Source organism: Nycticebus coucang, chromosome 11 (assembly GCF_027406575.1).
Source record: "Nycticebus coucang isolate mNycCou1 chromosome 11, mNycCou1.pri, whole genome shotgun sequence".
Taxonomy (NCBI): domain Eukaryota; kingdom Metazoa; phylum Chordata; class Mammalia; order Primates; family Lorisidae; genus Nycticebus; species Nycticebus coucang.
In genome coordinates this window covers 26,102,214-26,117,834 of record NC_069790.1, presented here as the reverse complement: position 1 = coordinate 26,117,834, position 15,621 = coordinate 26,102,214, and positions in this window count along the sequence as shown.

The window sequence follows — 15,621 nt, the reverse complement described above, 5'->3', positions numbered from 1 at the left end:
GATCACAGGCCTTGGGCAGGAATGCAGGTTTTAATTCCCAAAAGGGGTGAAGGGTTTTAAAGAGACAGCTGGTAAAATATTTTTGCTCTTTTTACAGGCCTTGTCTCTATTCATGAGCTTCTGCTCACAGCATCTTAAAGTTCTTAGTACACTAGTTTTCTGGTTTTGACTTGTTCTTTATCACAATGCTCTTCTTGAGAAAGAAGTAACAAGGCTTGGAACAGTCTGTGTGATAAACATCATGCTGTAAATGGTATTTTACATCCTGAGTGATAGATACTTCACAAGCCTCAACATTTTAGATTTCAAGTTCTGGTTCCTTTCTACAGTAACTGCCGTCTATTTTTCCCTTCATTTGTCTCACTTTCTCTCATTTATATCATTCTTAGAATATGATTAATGATCTATCATGTATTTGAGCTTATTAATGATTGGGTTTTGCCCAACCATTTTAGTATTAAAAAATAAAATATATTTTTTGTACTTTCTCACTTTCTCCCACTCCTCAGACTTGTTCCCTGGATATATCTATGCAAATATTCTTGTCTTTCCCTATAATTCTTCCTTTTCCACCCATAATTTCTGCTTATATGTTAGTCAGCCACTATTTTCTTTTATAATGATGGCTTTGCAGTTCTAATAAAGTCAATATCATATCTAAGGGAGTCAGTCTAGTATGACAACAGTTGACTTTTCTTCCTTGCTGATGAAGTCTTGAAAATCATTCTAGCTCTTATTTATTTTTAAATTGCATTTCTTAAAAATGCTTTTAATTATTACTTTTAATTAAATTTGTCTAAGTTAAAATGTTGAACATATTAAAAAAAATTATCCCTAGTGTTTTTATATAATGCCAAATGATGACTTCAGCTGTGTCAAGTGGTCCCTGGTTAACTACCTCTACAAGGTGAGGGATATGGTGAACTCAATGATCCTGCAGGTCATTAAGATGTTCATAGGTTCCTCTCTCTATACAGTGTGATAATGGACCCTCCTTTATATTGGAGGTAACCTAGCAAGTAAGCAAAGTGCTACTCTAGAATGGAAATCATGCATCTTAGAACTGATGCAGGAAACTTATCTAAAATGGGATAAGGTATTTCCACTTGCACTCCTCTGCATAAGCATAGCCCTTAGAAGCCAGTGTTAAGTTAAGCCCCATACTTTTTTTTGGAACTAAAACCTGCTTCCTTGCCCAAGTCCAGTAATCAGAGGGACAGGGGAGTGTCCTTTGTTTTTTTGTACCACAGGAGATGGCTTAACACATTTTCCAGGTAGAAATCATAAGATTGTTTTTGCTGAAGATGGAGTGGATCAGGACCATTAACTATAGTTAAAATAGCCTGAAGCTGAAAATTGACCTTTTAAAAGAGTGTATCTCTCCTTATAGTTAGGACAAGGGTACTATAAGATGAGAGTCTGTCATTCTCCTTATTTTTTTGCAAATTAATAAATTCCTCTTTCCTCTTCCTCAACTCACTTATTCTTGTACTGCTGATGCAGCCTTGGGAATAAGTGCCAAACTTTCAGTAACAACATCCAGGCCACATATCTTCTTTTAGCCTAAGTTTTTCAACCAATCCACTCACCGCCCTCTGCACCACCATGTGGGCACAAGCATATGGGATTTTCATGCCTCACAGCCCCATGTTTAAACCCAGTCGAAACAACACTTACTCTATAAAATCATTCTTGACTCCCTCATGATGTAGCAATTGCTCAGCATGCAGAGTTCTTTCTACCCACTAATTCATTACCTGATGTTAATAGACGACCTGCTTTTTTTCCCCTTTGCATACCTACCTCTTCTATAGAGTGAGCTCACTCTGGTCAGATTCTCTATATAAGAGAGGATCTCTTTGCATCTCTTTTTATTAACCTCGACATTCAGCAAAGGGGCTGGCACAAAGACTTTCTTCAATAAATTCTGGTTGAACTGCACATACCCAGGGAAGATTGCCAGTTGTGTATAAAGGGAAGAATTTGTGATCTCAATTTTCAGGCAGATGAGTTTGGAAAATATCGTCAACTGACCTCCTGATGATCTTAATATTTAGACTTCGTTTCTTTGGTCTGTTCCTGAAATCCCTAAGTCTGATCATGGTCCTAGAAGGACTCCACAGGAAGACAAAAGTTCAGTGCCTAAGACAGGCTCTGGAAAGAACTCCCTGGGTTCAATATAGACTCCCCCAAACTCCATATGTGGCCTCTGAAAAATATTTAACCTTTAATCTTTCCTCAGTTGTGAAACAAAGAACTTCATGGCTGCATCTTAGAGCTTATAATAAGGATAAAATAATTTCCATAAAAATAGCAGCTCACATTTGTGGGTTAGGCACTATTCTAAGGGCTTTACATGACACCTTATTAGTAACAGCCACAAGAGATAAATGCTGTTTCATCTTTTGGTGGAAGAGAAAACTGAGGTACAGAGAGGCCAAATGAGTTTGCAATGTTCACTTAGCTATTAAGTAGCTGTGCTGAAAACTGCTTCCCAAATGAGCATTCTTAACCACTCTTACATTCATTTTATTTTTTATTAATATTATTTTTAGTTTACAGATCATAATTATATGAATTTATGGGGCACAATATGATGTTTTGATGTAAGTATACAACATGAAATGATTAAATCGACTTAATTAACATATCCATCATCTCACTGTGAAAGTTGTCAGAATCAAAATGAAGCCATTTGTGTGAAAAACCCTGACAAATAGAGCTGGAGAAGGCCATGAAGAAGGGCTTCTCATGGATGAATTGCCTGATATAAAGAATGATCACAATAGACTGCAAATCCCACAATCTAGTACAAAGGCCGTTAAAACCGTACACAAAAATGTACTTCTGCAAGGAGGGCATCTGCCAAGTAACTGCCTCTCCAGCCTTATCCTGGCACCACCCTTGTTAATGATCCTTGTAGCCAAGAATAATTATCTTAAAATAATTATGTGATGCTCCTCATTTTTCCTTTAAAAACCTTTGTCTTCTCTTACCTCCCTGAATAAGTATGGAGTTTACTATGTATGCAGGTTCCCATTCCATTGCCTCTTGCTGAATAAATGTCATTTTCTTTTAGGGAGTTTCTTTCTCTATTTGTTATTTAAGTTGACATCACTTGCCCATCATTTTTTGTAGTGAGATGTTTGGAATTTACTCTCCATAATTTTGACATATACAATACAGTAAATGCACCATGTAGTGCAATAAATTTCAAAATCTTTTTCCACCTGTCTAACTAAAACTTTGTATCCTTTGACAAATTACATTCTACACTTCTTACATTCAGAGCATCAACTTGAACCACTTAGGGCAAACTAGTAATATTATTACTCCATAGCTTTCCTTTACACCAAGGTTTTCAGACTTCTCAAGGTGTTTTTTGAAATTCTTATAGAAACAGAATGTTAAAAGTAAATTTGTGCATGCAGCACATTTAGAAATGTATTTGAAAATAGATCAAATAAATAGTTGTCAAGGGTCACACTTCCAAAAACAGTTGTGAAAATACTACCTCATGATTATGATGTAGTAATTGAAAGCTACTGATGAGAGAAAGCCTTCCCTCCTGAAAGTTAGGGATATTAATTTACCTAGTTCTGTGTTTATTTATAGGCAGACTGGGCATTACTATTACTAGATTTAAAGTATTTAGTTTAAGAGTCAGAAGGGCAATACCACATAATAATTATAATCTTTAGAAGCAAATTTTCCATTGTCAGATAACCAAATTAACTGGCATAAATGTATGACAAATTGTGAAACAGTTGATTAAACCAGTTGCCAAATAGAACTCCATTCAGATAATAATTCAGTGCTCAACACATTTTAGTACAGATTACATGAAAAGTCTTTATTTAGCAAAAGCAGAGATCGAGACTATTATCCTACTTTTACTTTCTTGAGGATAATGTGATTATAATAATACTAATTTGACAGTCTTTGGTATAAACAATTTCTGGCTCCATTCACTAGAAAGTGTATTAATTTTTTCCAGTAAGTAAAGTGATTATACGGTAGAAAAGAATGGAAGGTTAGAGATTTTTTCTTGTCTTTCTTTTCTTTTTTTAAGACTCTTTATGTTAAGGTGATAAGCACAAAAGTAAAGTGATCTTTGCTAGGCTATATATCAAGGTAGAGTTAGAACCTAGTATACCCACCTCACTGGTTCTCATTCTTCCATCTGTAACAATTGACTGTGAGCTAGAATAAAATCTTAAGGCTTCATCCCTCTTGGCTGACTGAATGGATTCTCTCTTAGCCAAAAAGATACCCTGAAACTGAGTTGCTAGCCTTGAGAAGGGAGGTCAGACATGCCTCCTTGTGGCCCCCTCCCTTCTGGGACATATCCTTTGTAACTTACTAACAGGCCTAAGGCTATGTGAGACAAACCTGCAGGTCCTCAATATACATAACAAAGCACTTGAGTCTGGGTATTTGCCATGTGGCTTGCCTCTAATTAACAGACTTCCCCATCTTCTTAAAGCATTCCAAGCCTTTAAACAAAGCTTTATTTCGTTAACCAATTACAAATCAAAGAATCTTTAAACTTGCCCATAACCTGTCAGTCCCTGCTTTGACATATCCCACCTTTTTAGGCCAAACCAATATACACCTTTCATGTATTTGATTTATGACTTCATGTGTAATTCATGTCTCTCCGAAATGTACAAAACCAAACTGTAACCCAATCACACTAAGTCCACTTGTTCAAGGATTCTTGGTATGGATCCTCAAATTTGTCTCAGAATAAGATGAGCCTATCTAAATTATTTTTTTACAGACTTTGTCTTCTTTTTAGTTGATGCCTCCTTAGTTTGGGGATATTACTCATGCTTCATGTGTCCACAATTCCTTAGAAATATATTCCAGTGGTCCACATTGGTGCTGGTGATGCTTTATTGCTAAAGAGTGAGAACAAATATGAAAGGGAAAGATCTTTTCTTCTGCCTGTTAATCAGTGGCCTATCTCCCTGTTCCAGGTTTACCCTGTTTTTTTTTTTTCTTTTTTTTAGTTAATTAATTTATTTTTATTGTTAAATCATAGCTGTGTACATTAGTGCAATCAAGGGGTACAATGTGCTGGTTTCATATACAATCTGAAATAGTCTCATCAAACTGTTCAACGTAGCCTTTATGGCATTTTCTTAGTTACTGTATGTTTTAATCACATTCTCCTGCTATATGAACAGTCATAAAGGAGATGTTTACTTAACACAGTCCTGGTTTAACTCAAACTAAGCAGCATCAATAAAAATAATGGAAACATGTTTTTCTTCCTTTCTAATGGTAGTCATACTATGTTTGTTAGAACTTTCAGAAAGTGTTGAACAATAGCATGAAAATAAACATTCTTATCATCTTAGTTTTATGCCATTTATGAAATATGTGCTACCTTTCCCTAGGCCCGTACTAATGATCAAAACTGGGACTCTCTGAGTTTCTGTGTCTCTCATAATGCTTGGGAAATTCTCCACCACAACATCTTGGAGTAGAGCAATGCCTTTAGTACCGTCCTTTTCTGCTTCAGGAGTCCCTATAATTTGTATGTTTGATCCTCTGGAATAACCCATAACTCTCTCAGGGAACATTCAGAGTTTTCTCTCTCTTTTCTCCCACCTCTTTGAATGATTGGGATAATACAAAAGTCTTGTCTTCAATTTCTGAAATTCTTTCTTCTCAATGTCCTGCTGTATTGCTGAGGATCTCTACTGTGTTTCAAAGCTCCTCAAATGCCTCATTCAATTCCTTAAACTCTGCTATGTCTTTCCTCATTATGTCCATATCCTTGGTGACTTTGTCTTTAAATTTGCTAATTTCTTGAGATAATTTTTGGACTGTTTTGAGTTTCTATTTCTATCTTCTCCTCAATTCCAATCACCTTATTTGCCATCCATATTCTGAATTCTATTTCTGACATTTTAGCAATTTCTCTATGGATGGTATTTTCTGTTGTATCTGCCTTATAATCTCTTGGGGAAGTTGATCTGCTCTGATTTTTCATGCTGTCAAAATTCTTCTGCTGGCTCCTCTCTCTGAGTATTTTCAGTATTTATTTATTTATTGCCACATATACAAGACTGAAACTGAACTTGCACCTCTCACCATTGACAAAAATTAGCTCTCATTAAATAAAAAAATTTTAAATTTAAGACAAAAATAATACAAATTCTAGAAAACATGTTGGGAAAATTTCTTGAGAGTATTGGTCTGGGAAAATATTTTATGAAGAAGGACCTCCACCCCAGCAATTGCAACAACACCAAAAACAAATAAATGAGATTTGATCAGGCTAAAAAGCTTTTGCACAGCTAAGGGTACCACAAATAAAGAAAACAAATAAACTTCAGCCTGGGAGAATATTTTTGCATGTTCAAAATCTGACAAAGGGCTGATAACTAAAATCCACAGAGAACTCAATTTAATTAACAAGAGCAAACAATCTTATTTATAAGTGGGAAAAGACTTGAACAGAAACTTCTTTGAAGAAGACAGACAAATGGCCAACAAACACATTAAAAAGTACACATTGTCTTTAATTGTTAGAGAAATATAAATCAAAACCACTCTGAGATATGACCTAATTCCAGTAAGAATAGCCCATATCTGGTGTGGATTTGGAGAGAAGGGAACACTTCTATACTGCTGGTGAGACTGCAAATTAATATAACCTTTACAGAAAAAAGTATGGAGAATTTTTAAAGAACTAAAAGTTGACTTTACATTTGATACCACAATTCCATTATTAGATATCTACTCAGAAGGACAAAAATCATTTTACCGCAAAGACATTTGCACCAGAATATTTATTGCAGCTCAATTCACAATTTCCAAGTTGTGGAAACAACCCAAATGTCCATCAACCCATGAATGAATTAACACACTGTGGCATAAGTGTACCATGGAGTACTATTCAGCTGTAAGAAAAGATGAAGATTTTACATCCTTCATGTAGAATTGAAACACATTCTTCTTAGTAAAGTATCTAAAGAATTGGAAAAAATATATATCCAATGGACTCAATACTAATATGAAACCAATGTATAAACAACTACATGCCCACATGAATGATAAAAGACAAATATAGTACAGCAAGGGGGAGAAGAGAAGAGGAGAAGAGGCGGAGAGGAAGAGGAAGGATGGAAGATGATTGGCAGGAGGAGGGAGGGCAATTGGTAGTCTCTCACCTAATGTGCACATTGTGAGGGTGTTCAGAATGCCTCCAGGTTTAAGGGCTCAATTATGACTTGAACTTTATCTTAAAATTGAAAACAGTACAACCTGAAAATTTGTACCCTCAAATTAATTTGAAAACAAAAATAAAAACAAACAACAACAACAAAAACACAGAAAAACAGAAAAACCAGGATTCAATCTTAGAACTCTTTCTGTAGAACTTGGATCCTATTGGCACATCAGTCTTCAACCAGCTCTATCCCACCACCACCAATGGTTAGGATTGAGCAAAGACAGTGAAAACCATTTGGCACACATACTTAAGAGTTTTGCTATATGTAGACTGTGTTCTCTTTTATCCTATTTATTTAAAGATTTCTTTTTTCTTTTTAAAAGACAGATGCATGTTTTCACCATTTTCCAACATGATGATTATATGCTTTTTCTTGTTTTGTTAGGCATAGATAGAGAACAGAGTAAGAGAAGGGGAAAAAAAAGTGGGGGGGTGGATAGAGAAAAAACAAATATTTAGTTGCTTAGCTTAGATATGAGCAGGGTAGGGAAGATAGACTATTCCAGGCTATTAAAAAAGTAGAACTATCTAAGATTGTGGTTGGAAAGTTTTAAAATTCAGAGACTGTTCAACTCCTAAGACCCCCTAGAGAGATTGATCAATAAGAAATTTTTTAAAAAAGAAGTTAGTCAGCCTCCCATGATTAATCAATGCCCTCTTAATAATATCTTGGAAACTTTCCAAAGGAGAAATTAGTTAAGAATACTGTAGAGTCAGCTTAACCAAGACCCTAGGTGAGCCAATCAGTGAATAGATAAGGCAAATGAGACTTTCCAGAAGACAGTAAATACTTCCCAAAATACACAAACATAGGTAAGTAATGCATAAACATTAGAAGTAGATGGAACAAAGCTAAGAATTGGGGAATAAATACAAGGGGGAAAGTTTGTAAGGCATCCTTCCTCATTCGTGATGAAGAGAACCTTCCTCTGAAGTATGCGCTATTTATAAACTTAAGTGTGTTTTATTTGCTGAAACAAATTAAACTTTTCTATTAAATTGCCACTACTGCCTGACTTCCTCTTTTCATGCTGGCTCTGCTGCTGCCATTTGGTTTCCTCTTTTTGTGCTGGCCAAGTCAAAGTGCTTTTGGATTCTGGGGGCCACTTGCTATTGGTGCCCAGAAAGAGCCTGAACCAGAGCTGTGGTCTTCATAGACCCCTGACAGTTTCACTGTTATTACTATGGACTTTATCAATTTTAAAATGTTGAATAACTCTTAAGTTTCTAGCTGAACTATTTCTTGGCCATAGTATCTATACTCGTGTGTGTGTGTATATACATTTTTTTTTTTTTTGAGTCAGAGTCACAGAGTAGAGTGCCATAGCATCATCAGAGCTTATAGCAACCTCAAACTCCTAGGTTTAAGTGATTTTCTTGCTTCACTTTCTCGAGTAGCTGGGACTACAGGCACCCACCACAACACCTGGCAAGTTTTTCTATTTTTAGTAGAGATGGGATCTCTCTCCTGCTAAGATTGGTGTTGAACTCCAGAGCTCAGGTGATTACTTGCCTCAGCCTCCCAGAGTACTAGGATTACAGCTATGAGCCACCATGCTTGCTCATGTATTTTAATGTTTCATTTTTTACCAGAAATTTGTTTTTCAGTAGGTCCTTGGTCTCGGGGATTCAAGGAATGAACCCATGGATCACAGATCAGGGGCAAGATAGGATTTTATTAGAAAGGTTTGCATTTCTCTGATGATTAAGAATGTGCATTTTTTTCATGTGTTGGTAGGCTATACACCTGTCTTTTTCAGAGAAGTTTCTATTCAAGTCCTTTGCCCACACTGAGAAGGGATCACTTGTTCTTTTCTTGCTAATATGTTTGAGTTCTCTGTGGATTCTGGTTATGAAACCTTTGTCTGAGACATAACCTGCAAATGTCTTCTCCTATTCTGAGGGCTGTCTGCTTGCTTTACAAGCAGAAGTTTTTAGTTTGATCAAATCCCAGTAATATATTTTCAGTGTTACTTCAATTGCTTGGGGGATCCTCCCCATAAAATATTCTCCCCAGGCCATTTTTTCAAGTGTTTTCCTTGCACTTTCTTCTAGTATTTTTATAGTTTCATGTCTTAAGTTTAAATCTTTTATCCAGTGAGAGTCTATCTTTGCTAATGGTGAAAGTTATGGGTCCAGTTTCAGTCTACTACAGGTCGCCAGCCAGTTCACCCAGTAGCATTTGTTAAATAGGGAGTGAGTTTTTTCCCCACTGGATGTTTTTGATTGGTATACTGAAGATCAAATGATGATAAGTAGCTGGGTTCATCTTTAGGTTCTCTATTCTGATTCCATACATCTACCTCTCTGTTTTTGTGCCAGTATCATACTGTTTTGATCACTATTGACTTATAGTATAGTCTGAGGTCTGGTAGCATGATTCCTCCTGATTTTCTTTTTTATTTCTGAGTAATGTTTTGGCTAATTGAGGTTTTTTTTCCTGATTCCATATAAAACGAAGTATTATTTTTTTGAGATCTTTAAAGTATGACGTTGAAGCTGTAATAGGGATTGTGTTAAAATTTTATATTGCTTTGGGTAATTATGGACATTTAACAATGTTGATTCTTCCCCTTGAGATATTATCTAACTCCAGTGAGATTAGCTCACATCATAAAATCTCAAAATCATAGGTGTTGGTGTGGATGTGGAGAAAAGGGAACACTTCTGCACTGCTGCTGGGAATGCAAACTAATATGTTCCTTTTGGAAAAATGTTTGGAGATAAGTTAGAGATCTAAAAAGAGACTTGCCATTTGATCCTGTAATTCCTCTACTAGGTATATATCCAGAAGACCAAAAATCACATTATAACTAAGATCTTTGTACCAGAATGTTTATTGCAGCCCAATTCATAATTTCCAAGTCATGGAAGAAACACAAGTGCCCATTGACCCATGAATGGATTAATACACTGTGGTATATATATATATATATATATATTGTGGAATATTATGCAGCCTTAAAAAGATGGAGACTTTACCTCTTTCATGTTTACATGGATGGAACTGGAACATCTTCTTCTTAGCAAAGTATCTCAAGAATGGAAGAAAAAGTATTCAATGTACTCAGCCCTACTGTGAAACCAATATATAAGCACCCACACTTCCATATGAAAGCTATAACCCAACTATAGCCCTAGATGAAAGGGAAAGAGGAGGGGGAGGGGAGGGAAGTGGGGAGGATGGGTAAAGGGAGGGTAATTGATGGACCACACCTATGGTGCATTTTACAAGGATACATATTAAATCTACTAATGTAGAATATAAATGTCTTAACATAATAACTAAGAAAATGTGGTGAAGGTTATGTTAACCAGTTTGATGAAAGTATTTCAAGTTGTATATAAAACCAGCACATTCTACCCCATAATTGCATTAATGTACACAGCTATGATTTAATTTAAAAAATATATAAATAATATAATATATTATGATATACATATATATAAAAGAAAGGAATACAGAAGAAGTAAAAGGCACCAGAGCTTCTGGCAGGTGAAAAGAACTAACTGGGGAGGCTCTATTTCTAGGGGTGTTAGGTCTTGAGAATTACAGTTGGGCAAGACTTGGTGAATAGAAACACATTTTCATCGCTAATGAGTATTATTGACAAAGGAATGAATGCAGTCCCTCCAGCTCAGGGCAAAAGGTCAGGCTATTCCTTTCATGAACCTGCCCAAGCCTAGGACAACTGGTATTACGTGAAGTCCCTTATACATGATTGGTGACTCAGAATATAGACCTGCAGTTGAAATAGTATAGAACAAAGAGTGGCCACAAGCTCTATGATGGCAAGCAGCAAACTTCTTTATTTCTTCCCAGCTTATATAGACACATAACTTAATCAATAAACACATGACTTAAACCTTGCCCCAGCCCTCTTACTGCCTAGTACTTATGGGCCCACGGATAAACCAGATTAACTGATAACCATTTTACTAACATTATCTAAAGCTATCCTTATGGGCTAAGGTTTAACCAGATTAACTGATAACTACTTTATCTAACTTAATCCTCCTAAAAATGCATGACTTAATGGAGAACAGGTTGTTAGCCATAACTTCTTTGCTCTTTATCTGATAAAGCCTGAGGCTCTGGGGGAAAAAGATAGATTGAATACCTGCCTTACTGGCCTCACCATTTGGAGGCAGATACTTTAATCTTTAAGCAAGGCATAGTCAGGAAATTCTTAAGACACACAGAAACTTGTTTGCAAGTCTCTGCTCCCATGTGGGCCTTAAGTCAGGGGTTTTTATGCTTGCAACCAACTAGGCTGATCTTAGGTCAGGGGGGTTTTATGCCCACAACCAACCCAGCTATATGGGATTCTGCCTCAGTTTCTCACAAGTGTGCCTGCACAAAGTCTTTTCACTGCTCCCTCTCAAAGAGGCTTATAGACCTTTCGCCTATAACTGGGGTCCCCTGTCCAGCCTTGAATGGGGAACCCTGTATCAATTTCTGTTTTTTATATCTGTGTTAGCAAGTGACATTTACTTTTAGTTTGATGGAACTTTATTTTAAAACCATGTTTTAGTACAAACATCATGTGAGGAATTTCCATCTCTTGCTATGCTTTAAAATTTTTAATTGTATAAAATATATCTATTTCTGATAGTCTATATAGTCTTGCCTATAAAACCATCCAAGACTGGTAATTCTTGGAATATATTTTCAAGTGATTATTGCTATTTTAAAATTTTCTTTCTCTTCTTTGGTTTGATCTCACAATTTATATTTTCCTAAAAAATTATTTATTTTATCTGTATCTTCAAATTTAGTTTTAAAGAGTTATAGCTATGATTATCTTATAGTTGTGTTAAAGTAATTGAAAATGGAGACCAGGCCTGAAGAATCCCTTAGCAGACAAAGCCAGTTGGGCCTTGAAGGAGCTAAGGAAATTTCACCCCAAATTATGATTCCATGCTATAGAGAACATTTTAAGTTAAAAGGCCATTTTTGATCAAAAAGCACTGGTCTCTCCTCTATAAAACCTGAATAACCTGATTTAGAATCAGAAAAGGCTGTTGACTTCTGTATTGCATAAGAATAGACCTGGCCCTAAGGTCATTTGAAGCACTGAGATCTGTCTCTCAGGTTAATCTGCAAGTCAATCTGTTTCCACCCCTCTATACACACATCCCCCTAGCAACCACTTGCTATACACATTCCCTCCAGCAACCAAAATGCTGCACAACACTTTCCAGTTTCTCTCCCCCTTCCCTTCTAAAGGCATCTTTAAAAGCTACTGACCATCACTGAGATTTTGGGAAATCATTCTGTGGTTCCCCCCATGCATATAGTATTTGGAAATAAATCTTTCTCTTATTAATCTATTAAATCTTCTCTAATTAATCTCTAATTAATCTAATTAATTGTGAGTTGATCTTTTAGTGAACCAACCAAAGGGGAAAAGGGTAAGTTTAGTTTTAAAGAGTTATAGCTATGATTCTCTTATAGTTGGGTTAAAGTAATTGAAAATAGAGACCAGGCCTGAAGAATCCCTGAGCAGATAAAGCCAGTTGGGCCTTGTGATCCCTTCAGTCTTATCAATTACCTCAACCTTGACTGATTTGCAAACATAAGTGAAACTTAACTTGAGCTATTTCTTATAAATGACTCCTCAGTATTAAAGAAAAATAGAACCTAAGTTCAACTAATCAGAAGCAAACTCATATTGCTAGAGACTGATAGAATCAGGTGTACCTGCCCAAATAGACTTGCTCCGCCCAGGCAGGGTCAGATTCATGACCCACTGAGGAAGGGTTAGACTCATCCCTCCCAGGAAATGGGAATGCCACCCATTGCTGCACTCCCTGACCCTTTAAACCCCCATCTGCCATAACCTACGTGTGGAATTCCTTTCTTGATTTCACTCTACCTGCATCCAGGTGGAAATAAAGATCACATTATTTCTACAGAATAGGGATTCCATTTTCCTTTGTTTCGCACCTTGGAATAATCTTTCTTCCTTGGGTCCAGACCTTTCAGAGACTTTCTAATGGATGAACTAAATAAGGCAATTGTATAACTGTAACCAATCAAATATGTTCTTTGCTTTATTTCTGCATTATTTCTTAAAAGCCTCCCCCCTTGTTTTCCCTTAGTGAAGCTCCCTAACCACTTCTGATTTGGAGCTGTAGATTCATGAATTGTTTTTTCTTTTCATTCATTCATTCTTTCTTTTTCTTTTCTTTTCTTTTTTCTGGCAGTTTTTGGCCAGGGCTGGATTTGAACCCACCACATTCAGCATGTGGGGCCAGCATCCTACTCCTTTGAGCCGCAGGCGCCGCCTATGAATTGTTTTTTTCAAATAAACCCTAAAATTTGATTGTGCTAAGTTTACTTTTTAACAATTGTTCTTGTCTGTATGTTATATTGTTATACAGTGTGAGATTAAAAGACCACCAGGGACACTAATTAATTAAAGCCAATTTTAGAAGTCTTTATTGGGTTGGCCAACCAACTGCCCCTCTACATGGGTACAAAGGGAACAGTACTGGCTGTGAAAAGGGTAGGGTTTACATAGGGTAAATTATCTATACTATCAGGGGCTATGTGAAGTCCAGCCAGCAAGCAAAGCAACCAACTTTGATAATCAGTTTGTTACAGAAGCAGAAAACAGCATTACAGCACTTGCAGTTACAGTGATCACAGGACTGGATAGGGAAACAATTTAATTTCTGGACAATGGGTCAGGCAATAAATACGGTGCCACACTGGTGGCTACTCTTGTTCCTTGATTTTATCTTTACTACTTTACTTCCTTTTTTGAAGCAAGGGCAAGGGGTTATGGGGGGTTTCTTATCCCACCTCAATATTCTAATTCTAAGTACTGTGTATTTCTTTTCTTTCTCATCATTTTGACCCATGTTACAATTGCTTATTTCATTGGTTTTTGCAAATAAACGCTTGTTGAATTAATTTATTAATTCTATTATTGTTTTGTTTAATTTTCTGCTTTTTTGTTTGCTATTATTATCTTCCTACTTTCCTACTTAACTTTGCTTGCTGTCATTTTTATAAAGCATCTCAGAATAGTTCTTTGTCTATACTATCTTCTAAATTTACCTAAGAATTGCTCCCACCATCATCACTTTTTATAACATCTTTTAATTTAATTTTATTTTCTCCCTGATCCAAATTATGTGATTTTTAAGCTTTTTTTTTTTTTTTTTTGAGATAGAATCTTACCTTGTCATCCTTAGTAGAATACTGTGGTACTGTAGCTCACAGCAACCTCAAACTCTTGAGCTAAACTTATCTTCTTGCCTTCCAAGGAGCTGGTACTATAGGTGCCCACTACAATGCCCAGCTAATTTTAGAGACAGGGCTCACTATGACTCAGGCTGGTCTCAAACTCCTGAGCTTAGGCAATCCACTGGCCTCAGCCTCCCAGAGTCCTAGGATTACAGGTGTGAGCCACCATGCCCTGCAGAGATTCTTTAACTTCTATGTAAATATTTTCTTTTATAATTTTTACATAGTAGCAAAAATGAGTATCTTATAAATTTTCTTTTTGATTATTAAGATTTTATTTGTAGACTGTTATGTGATTAATTTTTTTTTAATGTTTAAGGGAATTGAGAAGGAAGATATATTCACTACTGTTACAAAATTTGACATATATTTACTTTTTTGTAAAATGGAAATAACCCTTTTTCCTGGTAATTCTAGAAATATATGCTTGTTTTCATGAAATTCAAGTATTTACTATAGAAAGGCACACTATATAAAAATACATTCTAGAAAACAACCTTTTTTCAATGAAAAACATATTGTGGACATCTTTAAGTGTCAGATTTTAAAGTCTATAACCATTACATAGGAATATGTAGATATCATAGTTCATTTAAGTAAACTTTTAAATCATTCATTGCTGCATTTTTTCAGCAAACATGAAAAAGCTTTTATTTATCAGGTTTTGTGCTGAACACAGATAACACAAGAGTAAAGAAGATACTCTCATGCCCTTTTTTAAAACAAATTCTCATTATGAAAATATAGCTTCAGTGAATATCCTATTGTTAACATGTTTGTGCATTTGCCTAATTTTTTGCTTCAAATAACTTCCCCGAGTAAAATTCTTTGGACCAAAGGAAAAGCACCTTTACTATTTTGTCAATTATCACCAAAGTTTCCTACACCAGTTTACTCTTCCAACACTCTTAACATAGCAGTTAGGGATTGAGTTGAACTATACTTTGGGTACAGAGACAGGAAAAGAAAGCAGTCCAGGCTGCTTTGGGGGCTCCCTACTAGCCAGACAACCATTCTATCTTTCTGCTCCAGGAGAGACCAAAGAGCCAAGGGTCCATGCCCCAAGTGAGGCACTTCCTTTAAGTAGACTCAGCAGAAACTGCCAGCAGCACTC